Genomic DNA, 13,424 nt, shown 5'->3' on the forward strand with positions numbered 1-13,424 from the left:
ATCTCTGACATAGCAGGTACTGCCCAGTGAGATGACCACACTATGTTATGTTTTAGGTAGAACATTTTATTCCTGAGCTGCCTTAGGATCTTATGCCAGAATTTTCTACTTGTTTCAGGGACTGTGGCAAACTTGTTCTTGTGGCATCATTTCTCATAGTGTTTTTGATGTATGATGTACTATCAATATGATTTGGAATGTACGATCAATACGATTTGGAGTGTTGGATGATTTTTACATCCTCTACAAGTCAATACTGCTCCTATCAGCTAATAGAACTGCTTCTAATTGGAGCTGAATCACTTGCAACTTATGAAAAGTAATTTCGTCCAGACTTTGAATTAAAATTAAACAAATGTCAAAATTTAACAATCACGTCATTTTCTGTTTTGATGTAAAATGAAATTAGGTGTGTCCATATATCAGTATGTTATGCAGTTTACGCTTGGTCACCCTTTCATTGGTCATGAATCATTCTGAAATCATTGGTATCAAGTGGGGTCAAAAGTAGGACCACAGTTAACGTACTTTTGAAACTTTTAATATCAATGCCACTATCAGAACTTTTCAAGGATGTTCGACATTTAATTTCCCAAATTAGGCTGTGAAAGTTCAGGAGACACCCTGAGTTTACAAGCATTGAGCCTGGCTTTGTCTTACCTGCTTCCTTAATGCTATTGTAACCATTAAGTTTTCTGTTACTATGTGTTTTGCCCTTTTATTTATTTTAGCCAGTGGACACACCTTTTCCTTTTCAAACTAGTGTGTCAATGGCCTTTCCTTGTAATAACAGTTGACATAATCCTGTTGAGCTTTAAGAAAACACTACCAAGGAAAACACTGGCTGTTTCTAACTTTCTCAGACCTCTGCAAAGAGGGAAGCAGGTCTCAAACCAGGGTCAGGCAGAGAAAGAGATGTCAGTGGGTGCAACTAAGAATTTCGGGTTCTCAGGCATACTTCTCTTTGCTTTGGATTTACGTCCTAGCCTCTGGCCTAGGATACTGAATTGTGACAATAATATTTTTCACCTGTCCAGTTGGCAAATGTTTTAAACAAGCAATAACAACACATTGCTGGCAAATACTCAAGGATATGAGCATTCCAGTACTTTGGAGATAGAAGTGTGAATTTTCTACTATTTTGGCAAATAAATCTGGCAGCAATCATTTGAATTAAAATGACTGTATGTCAGATAGCAACCCTAGTTCATGAATTCTAACTCACATTAAAAAAAGCACCTTTGATAAAGGACATATATAGAATAATGCCTTTTGTAACATTGTTTGTTGCATCAATAAACCATAAGCAATCTGACTGCCCATGAATAGGGAATTGAATAAATTATGGCACATGCACATGCCGCACACACACGCACACATACATGCACAGTGGAATATGATGTATTTGGATCTATCAGTGTCCCAAACAAGAGGGATGTTTACAATATATAGTCAGGTGAAAAAAAGCAAATTCAAAGTAAAGGGGATAATATCAGCCTGTTACAAAAATTAAAAATGAAAAACAGGTTCTGTGGTTCTTTTTTCTGGCTGGTACCATGCAAGGTGCAGAAGAGAAGAAAAAGATGGTCCCTGCTATGCCAGGAACCCTTAAGAAAAAGAAAAAAAAAAAAAAAGCACAGAACTGAACATTGAGAGCTTAAGAAAGAAGTTTACCCAAAAGATGTTTTGAAAAACAAGGAAAAAGCTTATCTATGGAAAAGGGAAGCTATCTCAAAGAATATAGACAGATGTACAGACCTGCTACAAGAATACATAGGATGGGCGAGAAAAGCCAGCAACGTCGATTTACCTGCAGAACCAAAAATTGGCGACTGTCATCAGGATCAGTATTAATGGTGTGACCCCAAAGTTCCGAAAGGTGTTGGGGCTTCTTTGCCTTCCCCATATCTTCGGTGGTACCTTTGTTAAGCTCAGCCGTGCTTCAGTTAACATGCCAAGGAACCATATACTGGAAGGGGGTATCCAGACTTGAAGTCAGTAAATGATGTGTTTTCTTTCCTGGTTATGGCAAAATCAAGAATTGATTGCTGAATCTCTTGGTAAATATGACATTGAATGGAGGATCTGATTCATGAGACCCACACCATTGGCAAATGCTTTAAAGTCGCAAACAAATTCCACTGGTTCTCCCAGTTATCTTCTGTACGAGGTGGATTGAAGAAAAAGACCATTCATTTTGTAGAAGGTAGAGATGCTGGCAACAGGGAAGACCAAATCAACAGGCTTATTAGAAGTGTCAAATAACAAAAATTCAACCAAGTAAATTTTTAAAGATCTAATAGACTCTATTAATTGATTTATGAATGGAGCAGCATTCCATCTAGCAAGTAGAAAGGAACTCCAAAGAAAGGTAGAGAGGGAGTGAAGGAAAGGAAGTTATAAGCAAAGACTCCATTATTCTAGGTAAGGTCACCTTCCTAGGGGGAATGAAGGGGCCTATCAGGAATTCTAATGTCGATTGGTTAAAGGTTACATTTTCAGGGGGTTGAAACTGCAGTTAGGTTAGGTGTTAAGTCTTGGTTTACTCACCTGGGGCCTTAACCTAAGTGACACCACTTTTGGGTCTGTGGTTTTCTTTTTAACAGAAGAATGAACTAAGATATCTTTAATGATTATTTTTGTAATCTGGTTAGTTAATAAACAGTGACAGCTTTCAAATCAAAATGTAAAACAAACAGCACCCCCCCCGCCAAAATAAATAGGTTATGTGATTGACCAAAGAGAGAATGGGATGAGTACTCACCCAGTTCTTCATATTTATTACCTAAGGGAGGTATAGGGGAATTTCCTTCCTTCCTACCTTCCTTCCTTCCTTCCTTCCTTCCTTCCTTCCTTCCTTCCTTCCTTCCTTCCTTCCTTCCTTCCCTTATTATCTCAGAAAAGGGAAGACACAGGAGAAAAGAAAAAGTGGAACACCATTCCGGCGAGGGATGCTAGGTGAGAGGAATGCTGGATACCAGTATGGCAGCCAGCCTCATTACCTCCCCCTTAATGGGAGCAGAGGGCTTCCTCTGACTTTCTGAGCATAGAGATTTGGAGAAGGATGTTGATTGAGGAGGAGGAGAATGGCTGGACCACCCAAGTTGTCTACAGTTACTGACAGCCCTTCTCCTTTGTAGAGTTGTCTTTAGGTTGCCCAGAGCAAGTCTCCTCCTAGTTATGTACATCCGTGAAGCAATATCCTGCTTCATAAGTTCTGCCTTAACCTGTGCGAAGCTCCTGTTCCTAGGGTGGGAAGGATAAAGTCAGTAGAAGGTTACTGATGGATGAAGGTACATCTACTCGAGGTATGAGTGGAAACCTCGTGATGGGTCAAGAAATTTGCCAGACATTTATACTTTTCTTCTCACCCCACCCACAGAGCTAGGCACCAATGTGTGTGTATGTCACTGTCTAAAGATTTTCTAGGAGAAGAATATGGCACGATAGTATTTGAAGTTATTAATCCATGCTTTTTCTTCTCTATCTATATATCTAAATCTAAATCTATATCTATTTCTATATCTCTCTATATGTCTTTTACCCCTTATTTGTGCAAATAGTTGGTGCTGGGGAAGTGGGAGCCAAGGTAATATTTCTGGCTGTTGATTTCTAATAATGCAAGTCTGAAAAAGTCAGGCAAGGTTACCAGAAAAGGCCAAATGTAGGATTTGTGGGCGCTGACAAGTGTTTGGGCCCGAAACATGACAGGAGGTGAATTTTCCAAGCTAGAGAGATTCCATGGGAATAAGGCAGTGTAAGGAGGAGAAGGGAGGAGTCTGTGGGAACAAGGAGATAGGGTCCTTGCCTGATTTCCAACTATATAAAGAAGAGAATAGTAAGACTCCACAGAGGAAATAGATGCTTGGAATTGAGACAAAGGAAATTAAGAGGATCTGTTCTTCCAATAACAAACATTTTGGAATTATAAAGAATGTTGCAGAGTGCCTGGGTGGCTCAGCTAGTTGACCAACCAACTCTTGGTTTTGGCTCAGGTCATGATCTCATGGTCCTTAGATGGAGCTCTGCGTCGGGGCTCTGTGCTCAGTGGGGAGTCTACTTGAGATTCTCTCTCTTCCTCTCCCTCTGTCCCTCCCCCCACTTTCGCACGCTCTCTCTCTCTCTCTCAAATAAATAAATAAACATTTTTTAAAATATAAGGAATGTTTCCGGGAGTCCAGAGTCTTTCATGGTTTATCTCCCTTTCTGATTTCTTCCCATTCTTGAACACTACATCAAAAACTAATGATGTATTATATGTTGGCTAATTCAACATAATAAAAAAAATCATGTTACAAAAAGATTACAAAAAGGAAAAAAAATAAGTAATGTTGAAATGAATATTCTAGTGTCCCTGTGCAAGAGTTTTTCTGTAATTTATACTTCAGAAGTTGACTTGCTGGGTTAGTACCTTTAAACTTTGCTAGGTATTATGAAAATGCTTTCAAAATTATACCAATTTGCTCTCTCAATTTCTTACCTTTCTCTTTTCAAATTTAAACTATGCTCCCTATAGTAAAACTTCACTGTTCATTAATCATCAGGAATTAACATTAAGAATTTGAAAGTCCTGTTTCCCCTACTTCCTTACCACTACTTACTTTTGAATTTTTTCCAGTCTGAGGACATGAAAGGGTATCTTGTTTTAATTTGCATGTTCCTATTACTAGCAAGTTACTTTTTTTTTTTTTAATATCTTCATTTGTCATATAGAGATTCTCTTCTGTGAATGGAAGGTTTCTATTAACTTCTTTTTGGGACTTTTGTCTTTGTCTTACTTAGAGGATATTTTTCATTATTCTAGATTAAAATTATTTCTCAAATGCATTGTAACTATTTCCTTTGTAGCTTGTCTTTAAACTTTGTTTATGGTTTCTAATGTATAAAGTTTTTAAATGTTTATGCTATCAAATGTATTCACCTTATAGTTTATACTTGATGGTTTAGTCCTTTTTTTCATAGACTTTATTTTTTAAAGGTTTAGCTTCATACAAAATTGAGCAGAAGATACCCGATTTTCCATATTCCTCCTGCTCCAGTGCATGTATGGCTTCCCCCATTATCAATATCCCTATCAGAGTTGTATGTGTGTTATAACTGATGAACCTTTTTATATTTTAAGAAATCTTTCTTCAATATTATAAGATAGACTTCTACATTTTCTTCTAGAACTTTTAAGGGTTGCTTTTAGCTTTTAAGTCTTTAGTCCATGTGGACTTTCTGTTTGCTTATGGAATAAGGAGGAATTTAATTTTGAGATATATTTTTAAATGTGTTCCTTAATCACATGGGGTAAGCCCATTCTATTGACAGATTGACCTGCAGTTCTACCGAAAAATGCAGGACAGCAAAGCAGCTCCTAGCAGACATGAGGACCAGACACTGTGGGTAAACCACCAGACTCGTGGGTAAGCCTCAGACACCAAAGAGCAAACTAGTGGTGCTCCTTGGGTGAGTGAATGGTGTGACTTCTGTGGAATCTCTCATGCTGTGGACATTGGCTAATGGGAAACCAGGAACATCCACTGATTGAAAAAAGATATAACTGGGCTGTCCTCACAACTGGATATCAGGATCTGGATCAGAATAAGCAACCAACTATGAAATGTAGCCACAAATATGGCAGAACTAATATATCCAAAGAACTTGTTGAAGCAAATGTAGATAACCCAGAGGAAATTAGTTTCTGAATAATGTTTCTTCTCTGTCGTATCACAAACTTACTTAGCATATACTATAATCTTCTTTAAATTCTTAAAAAACTGAATATAGTGGAAAGGAAAAATCCTATTTTGATTATTTAGTTGGAAATGTAAAAATAAAAATTGATGTTATTTCTCTCCACTTCCAAAAAGAATAAAATAAAATCAATTTTAATAATTTGAGCAGAGATTAATTCCATTTTTTTCCAAAAAGTAGAATAATTACACAGAATTTCAGGTAATCTTAATATTTATACAGACTTTAAAAGAAAATAAAAGAAAACCTTGACTTACATAAAGCATTTACACTGATGATTTCTGAAGTAAATGAATCATATCAAAATTAAAAAGTATAACTTAGAATCCAGTGTGATGTCTAAGATGAGTGTCAATTTAAGTACTTGAAATAGAGATCAATATTTGTAATAAAATTAAAAATAAATTAAAATAATTAGCTGGGAATATCCCACATGCATTCTAAATCCCCCAGTCGGCCTAGGTAATTTTTCTTATTCTTCCACAACACATGGCATTCTTTCTATGAATGACATCAGTTTGGAAATACCCTGTGGTTTTCTGAGTTATAAATGGATATCTCACTATGAACTCCTGATTATATTATGATTCATACTTTCACTTCTGTTTTTTAATGCTATCATTTTGAAAAGTGAAAATGAAACTGTGTTTCATTGGCCAACAGTGCACAAGGGAGAAGAAAAATAAGGTTGAGTGTAATGATTTACAAAATATTTAGGCATTATTGTCTGAGAATATTGTGAGAATAATTTCTTAAGGAAAAAACAATGTAGTGTTATGACAAAAATGCTCTTGGAGAGTTATTCTGGGACTTAATGATTATTGTCATAGTTCTGCTTTATATAGGAACTTCACTTGTGATTTCGTTTGGCATCTATCATCTATCTATCTATCTACCCATCCATTCACCGATAATTCTTTTAAAACTTTTTTTACCCATGGTACTGGGTTATGAACCCTTGCCTTTTACCTTTAGAATTTGTTCTCTTAATCAGGACACTATGGTAGAAAGATGATGATAGCTACTTAGCCAGCTAGCTAGATGCTAAATAAGAAAGAAAGGAAGAAAAAAAGAAAGAGAGAGAAAGAGAAAAAAAGAGAGAGAGAGAGAGAAAGCAAAAGGAAGGAAGGAAGGATCATATGGAAAGTTCTAACATGATTCCAGGTTTGAGAGACTTTATTGAGACTTCAGGTTTCCTTAGGGCAGGGTCACACCTGGTCATTGCTGTGTCAGTTCCTGGCACATGGCAACATTCAACAAATATTTGTTGAATAAATGAACACAACAGGATGAAAACAAATTCTTGTACATCATGGTTTTCTGTGGAAAACCACAAGAAAAAAAATGTCTTCTGAGTTCTCAGCACTAGAAAGTGACCATGAAGTGTCAGGAATCTAATGAGATCCTTCTCTTACAAGATCCTTGAAATATCAATGCTCCTATTATGAGGTATGAGGTTGAAGACTAGATGCTTCAGTGCTGTGTGATTCGTTATTTAACATTACTTGTAGATTGAGAATTTTGCCAGAGATTATAAACCCTTTATAAAGATTAATGTGATTTTAAAATTCTTTCTATTAAATGTGAAATTTACCTTCTTGGGCTGCCTGTCACCAAATGGCAGTTCCTACCAAGGAATTATGTCTTATGGGTCAACATGTGTTTTCCTATAAATGAAGTAATTCCTCACCTTCAAATCTCCCCTGCCCAGACCAAATATTTTTTCTACCTACACTGCTCTGATGCTTGTATTTCAGATTTACCAACTCCTTTAGCTTAAGGCATTGAAGAATGATCTTAATATCACCTGTTTTTATTTATTTACTTATTTATATATATTTTTAAAGATTTTTTTAAAGTAGGCTCCATGCCCAACATGGAGCCCAATGTGGGGCTTGAACTCATGACTTTGAATTTAAGACCTGAGTTGAGGTCAAGAGTCGGACGCTTAACTGACTGAGTCACCCAGGTGCCCCTAAAGATTTTACTTTTAAGTAATCTCTACACTCAGCGTGGGGCTTGAGCTTACAACCTAGAGATCAAGAGTAGCATGCTCTACCAACTGAGCCAGCCAGATGCCCCAATATCACCTGTTTTTAATCATCATTAACACCTTAAGATAGAGTAGTCTAACAAAGTAGTTAGCCAGTCACTCTTCAGATTTCTAAGAGGTCAGAACACAGGAGAGATATGATTGTATAACAGTAAGGAGTAAAATAATGCCTAGAGGGCAGCACATTTATGAAGACTGTTCAGTAGGAAATATAAAAGTTACTCCTTCCAAAAATTGTCTGGAAAGCCCTAAAACACCATTTAAAAATATTAGAACATCCTAATGTCAGTTACACCAAAAACCTGAGCTGAAAACTGAGAATGTGCTGAGAATAGCAGTGATACTAATAAAATTGTTCTTGTTTTAAGCCATTATGTTTTGTGATAATCAGCAATAGATTGCCAGAACAGAATCGCTAAAGATTAAATGGATATTAATGAAAACAAAGTCAAATGGTGAGATTCTCTTTGAAAATTAAGGAAATTAAAAGGAGAAATATGGAAGTCATCTTACTGAGGCAAAATAGTTTATAAATCATTAAAATTTGACTTGTAACCTGGTAAATATTTTTTAAAAGAAATAATGTGTTAAACAGAAAGGGAGTTGGTCAGCCTGGCATAAGAAAGAATAAAAAAAAGAATTCATGAGGTACACTTTGGCAGAGAATTCTAGAGAAAATTTGTTCCCAAGTTTTTTCCTGTCTAATACTAGTTGTTGAAATTATAGCATTATTCTTTGCTTGATGCCATTTGAACATCTTGTTTAAATCAACCCCCACTTACTCTGAATTCATTTTCACTAAGCAATATTTTGATTATAATTTGATTTCTGATATAGCTTTACAAGGAAAGAATGCTTTGGCTAGAGGACCCCTTGGCAGTTGTATCTCTCATCATAATTAATGTTTTTTTCCCCTGGTGTGTATAGAAGTCTCCGAATCTAGTTTGTATGTTATAATTCCCAAGTTTGACTAAGTCTGGGACACTGGAAAGATTGAGTTTTCAAAGAGACAAGACTGAGTAGTGGAGTTTGGGCTGTGGTGGCTTCCCCAAGGCTGCTGCCACTTGGAGGAGTCCTCCTGGCCTCACCACTTGTGGGGACAGTGTGCAAGAGTACCCGGTAAGATGTGTGGCACAGAATGGTGCCTCAAAAACATTAGTTACCATCCCCAAGTGTTTTCTCTGACCGCTTATACAAAGAAGAAGCAGAGCAGGAGGAAAAAGAGAGCAGTTTGCGGAAGGAATGATTTATTGACATATTAAACTCTGATAGAAATCTCTCCTGTGATGACATATTGTGCCTTGTCAGGTGTTACAGTTAATTTTATGTGCCAAATTAACTGGTTCACAGGGTGCCCAGACATTTGGCCAAACATTATTCTAGGTGTATCTCTGGGAGTGTTTCTGGATGAGATTAACATTTGAATTGGTAGACTGAGCGAAGCAGATTGCCCTCCCCCGATGTCGGTGGGCCTCATCCAGTCAGTTGAAGGCCTTGGTAGAACAAAAGTTTGGCCCTCCTGCACAAGAAAGAACTCCTTATGCCTGACAGCCTTGAGCTGAGGCAACAGTTTTTTTTTTTTTTCTTTCTTTCAGACTCTAACTGAAACGTCAGCTCTTCCTGGGTCTTGGGCCTGCCAATATTCAGACTGGGACTACATACACCATCAGCTCTCCTGTGGTCTCCAGCTTGGTGACTGAAGATCTTGGAACTTGTCAAGCTCCATAATCATGTGAGCCATTTTCTTGTACTAAATCTCTTTCTCTGTCTATATACATCTGATTGGTTCTGTTTCTTTGGAGAACCCTGACTAAATAATTGAGTGTCTTCATCAAATGGCATATTACCAGAAAATTTTACTTTTGCCTGTGAATTAGGTATTTTAATGTGTACTGGCAGGGGAAAAATATTTCATCTAAACTAGATTTTCTGTGACTTGGTGTGAATGTGTTTCCTATTTTTTTTTTTCTTTAATGAGACTACATCCCATCTCACTAACACTTGTCAAATTTATTCTCAGTAATGGAAAATTATATGCAGTAATGAACTTAAAAATTTGGTGTACTCTTATGTCAGAGATGTCTGTGGTATATCTTGCCTGGTTGGTTTTATTTGTGATGCTGCCCCATTTCCTTTAGTTTAACAGGCTCTTTCCTCAAATCCCCAAATTCAAATATGACTCATCTCTCCGCTGAACCACCCACTACAATGTCAACAGCTCCACAACTTGCAAGTCCTTCCAAAGTGTTTTAAAGAATGATTTATTAAAGGAAAATATACATCAACAAGTAGATATACTCCACCACAGCAGCATAAGACCATTCATTAATTCCGCAAGCATTTTTTTAAGCACCTACCAACGCACCAAATTGGAGAAAGGAAGATGAAATAAACACAAACCATTTCCTTAAAGAGGGAAGATATATACAATCTAAGAGGGAAAGAAAGTACCGGATGTTTATTGAGCGTCTATACTTTCTCAGGTAGGTAGTCCATTAGGGGCTTTACAATGGATCTTCACAGCAGCTCTCTGAGGTAGGTACTATCACCCCTGATTTGTGTCTGAGAACACCTAGGGTCAGAGAAGTCCTCCTACTAGGAGAAATTATAACTAGCATTCACTGAGCCTCAGTGACAGGGTAGAGTTCAATCCCACCTCTTTTTTTCTTCACTTTGTTGCTTTGTTCTAGATCTATGCTGTGTGTTATGATAGCCACATGTGGCTATTGAACACTTGAAATGTGGCTAACCCAAATTGAGAAGAACTCCAAGTATAAAATACAAGCCGGATTTCAAAGACTTAGTGTGAAAAAGAATGTAAAATATCTCATTAATAGTTTTTATATTGATTACATGTAGAAATGATAATATTTTGGATATAATGATTTATTAGTCAGTTTTCCAGAGGAACAGGACCCATATTATTTCTCTGCCTGTCTATCAACAAAGACAGAGAGACAGGAGAGGGAGAGGTGGGTATTTAAGCAATTGGCTTAAACACTTGTAGGGGCTGGCAGGTCTGAAATCTGCAGAGCAGGCTGGTAGGCTGAAATTCAGGTAAGAGTTGGTATTGCATTCTTGAGTCTGCAGGATAGACCAGGGAGGTTGGAAACCCAGGTGGTGTAAGGGATAGAATTGTTGCCCCACCCCAACCCCTGCCACCAATTCATATGTTGAAGCCCTAATCCCTATTGTGAACATATTTGAAGATAAAGCCTTTAAGAGGTAATTAAAGTTAAATGGAGTCAAAAGGGTGGGCCCCTACTGTGACTGGTGTCCTTATGAGAAAAATAAGAGACATCGGTGATGCATGAGCACAGAGAAACAGCCATGGGAAGACACAGCAGGAAGGTGGCCCTCAGCAAGCCAGGGAGACCCCAGGAGAAACCAAACTGCCAAAACTTGACCTTGGACTTCCAGCCTCCAGAACTGTGAGAACTAAATTTCTATTGTTTAAGCCACCCAGTCTCTGATATTTTATTATGACAGCTCTAGGATGAGTTCTTTGGGAAACCTCGGTCTTTTCTCTTAAGGCCTTAAACTGATTGGATAAGGCCCACCCACAAAATGGCGGGTAATCTGCTTACTTAAATCTGATTTTTTTTCAAAGATTTATTTATTTGAGAGAGAGAGAGAGAGAGAGAGAGAGAGAGAGAGAGAGAGAGAGAGAGACAGGGCATGTGAGCAGGAGGAGGGGCAGAGGGAGAGGGAGAGAGAGAAAGAATCCTCAAGCAGATTCAGTGCTGAGTCTGGAGCTGGATGCAGGGCTTGATCCCAGGACCCCGAGATCATGACCTGAGCCCAAAACAAGAGGGGCCGCTTAACAGACTGAGCCACCCAGGCGCCCCTTAAATCTACTGATTTAAATGTTAATCATGTTGGCCTTTTGGCTAAGATCAAGTGCAGTATCTGTTCTTATCAGTTAATCATGTCTAAAAAATTTTTTCACAGCAACGTCTGAGTTGGTGCATGACAGAACAATTGGGCACCATAGCCTAGCCACAATGACACATAAAATTAACCATCACACTTGGGCTCAATAAAATATACTATTAAAATCATTTCTAACTGTTCCCTTTTCCTTTTAAAATGTGACTACTAGAAAATTTCAAATTGTGTATGTGGCTCACGTTTGTCACTCACATTACATTTCTGTTGGACAGTACTGCTTGAGACATCTATGAAAATAGATAACAAGTTTCATGAAGGACACATGTACAGGGTGCCATGGGAGCATGGAAGAAATACATTGACAGCCACTTGGGGCTGTTAAGGAGGGCTTTGCAGAGGTGGTGAGGTGATTAAAGCACTAATTCTGGAACCCAAATGCCTGGGTTTGAATCTCTGCTCTGCCAACTCACTAGGTGGGTGGCCCAGTGCAAGATATTTCCCCTCTCTGTGCTTTGTTTTCTTCATCTGTAAAGGGAGGGCAGTAATTAAGCCCTGTGCAAGGGGTCATTGTGAGGGTTAAATGAATTTATACATTTTAGCATTACAACAGTACCTGGGACAGGGAATCTCCTCAAATATTAGTTATAAAAGGTCATGCTTGAGCAGAATCAGGACAGAAGAGGGCTGGACGGACCCCGAAGGGCTTATGGAAAAGGGATGACTTTCCAATGAGGGGAACATCAAACCCTCTTCTTTGGGCTTCATTTACTGTTTTACCACAGGGAAATCAGCTGAAGGGTCAAATTAGTCTATTCTGTGGCCTAGAGTTTGGCCAACTTGCACTGACTTTCTACATCATTCAGTGAATAACTGGCATACACTCGGCAAGGTGGCTTTCGGTCCTCATTGTACCTGATCTCAGCAGCACTCAGCTGGGCTGACCACAGCCTTTTTTCCAGAACACTGGATTTTTAGCATGATTGTCTCCTGGTTTTCTCCCACCTCCCTGGGTGCTTCACCTTTGACTCCTTGGCACAGTCAGTCCTTTTCTGGACAAGCTCTGTCCTCTCTCTCCTCATTCTATGCTTCCCCACAGAACATCCGATACACACTCATGTAAGACCGTACTTACCACAGATACAGCACATGACTCACAAGTTTGCATCTATAACCCCGACTTTTCCACTGAACTTCCGATCTGAATACTCAAATGCCTACTTGGTTACCTCCACTGTATGTCTCAGAGACATCTCATATTCAACATGTCCTAAAATGCATTCACCTGCTCCTCATCCCATATCCCTTGTTCCTTTTCAGTGTTCCCAACTTGTATCTTACAAGCCAGAAACTTATGAATTACCCCTCATCCCTCTCTCCTTTATTCTCCAAATTTAACCCGACATCAAGACTTACCAAAAGAATAGAGGAGCTCATGGAGATCCAAGAATCTACCATAATTCTAACTCTCTTTGAGAGAAAATGGCTTGGAGCAGTATCTTCCTACAAACTTTGATGTGACTCATGGCAATTATTCATGTTGAGTGGAAACAATGGGCACAATGGATTAGACCAGGGACCAGGAGATAGTCTGTTAGAGATGAGCCTAGAAATCATGTTGACCAAGAGAGATGACCACATTTTCTGAATTTCCAGTTCCTAGTCTGTCTCTAAGAGGCCCTGCTATACTTTATTTCTCACCTATGAATATCCATGAAATTTTCCTTTTTGTAGCTTTCTAATA

The 13,424-nt window shown here is 38.3% G+C and overlaps 1 long non-coding RNA gene and 1 pseudogene across 2 annotated transcripts in view; both read left to right on the top strand.

The window, feature by feature from the left end:
• Window positions 1-13,424, top strand: part of LOC112820903 (uncharacterized) — a 41,127-nt gene that overhangs the window by 7,235 nt on the left and 20,468 nt on the right. For both annotated transcript variants that reach the window (XR_003207285.2, XR_003207284.2), the window contains exons 2-4: window positions 5,298-5,408; window positions 9,388-9,524; window positions 9,931-10,275. This is a non-coding gene — a long non-coding RNA (uncharacterized lncRNA). The remainder of the gene's footprint in view (window positions 1-5,297; window positions 5,409-9,387; window positions 9,525-9,930; window positions 10,276-13,424) is intronic.
• Window positions 11,663-11,751, top strand: LOC112834856 (U2 spliceosomal RNA; annotated as a pseudogene).

This window comes from Callorhinus ursinus, unplaced genomic scaffold (genome assembly GCF_003265705.2).
Source record: "Callorhinus ursinus isolate GAN/ISIS: 27379988/994484 unplaced genomic scaffold, GSC_fseal_2.0 scaffold1, whole genome shotgun sequence".
In the NCBI taxonomy this organism is placed as follows: Eukaryota; Metazoa; Chordata; class Mammalia; order Carnivora; family Otariidae; genus Callorhinus; species Callorhinus ursinus.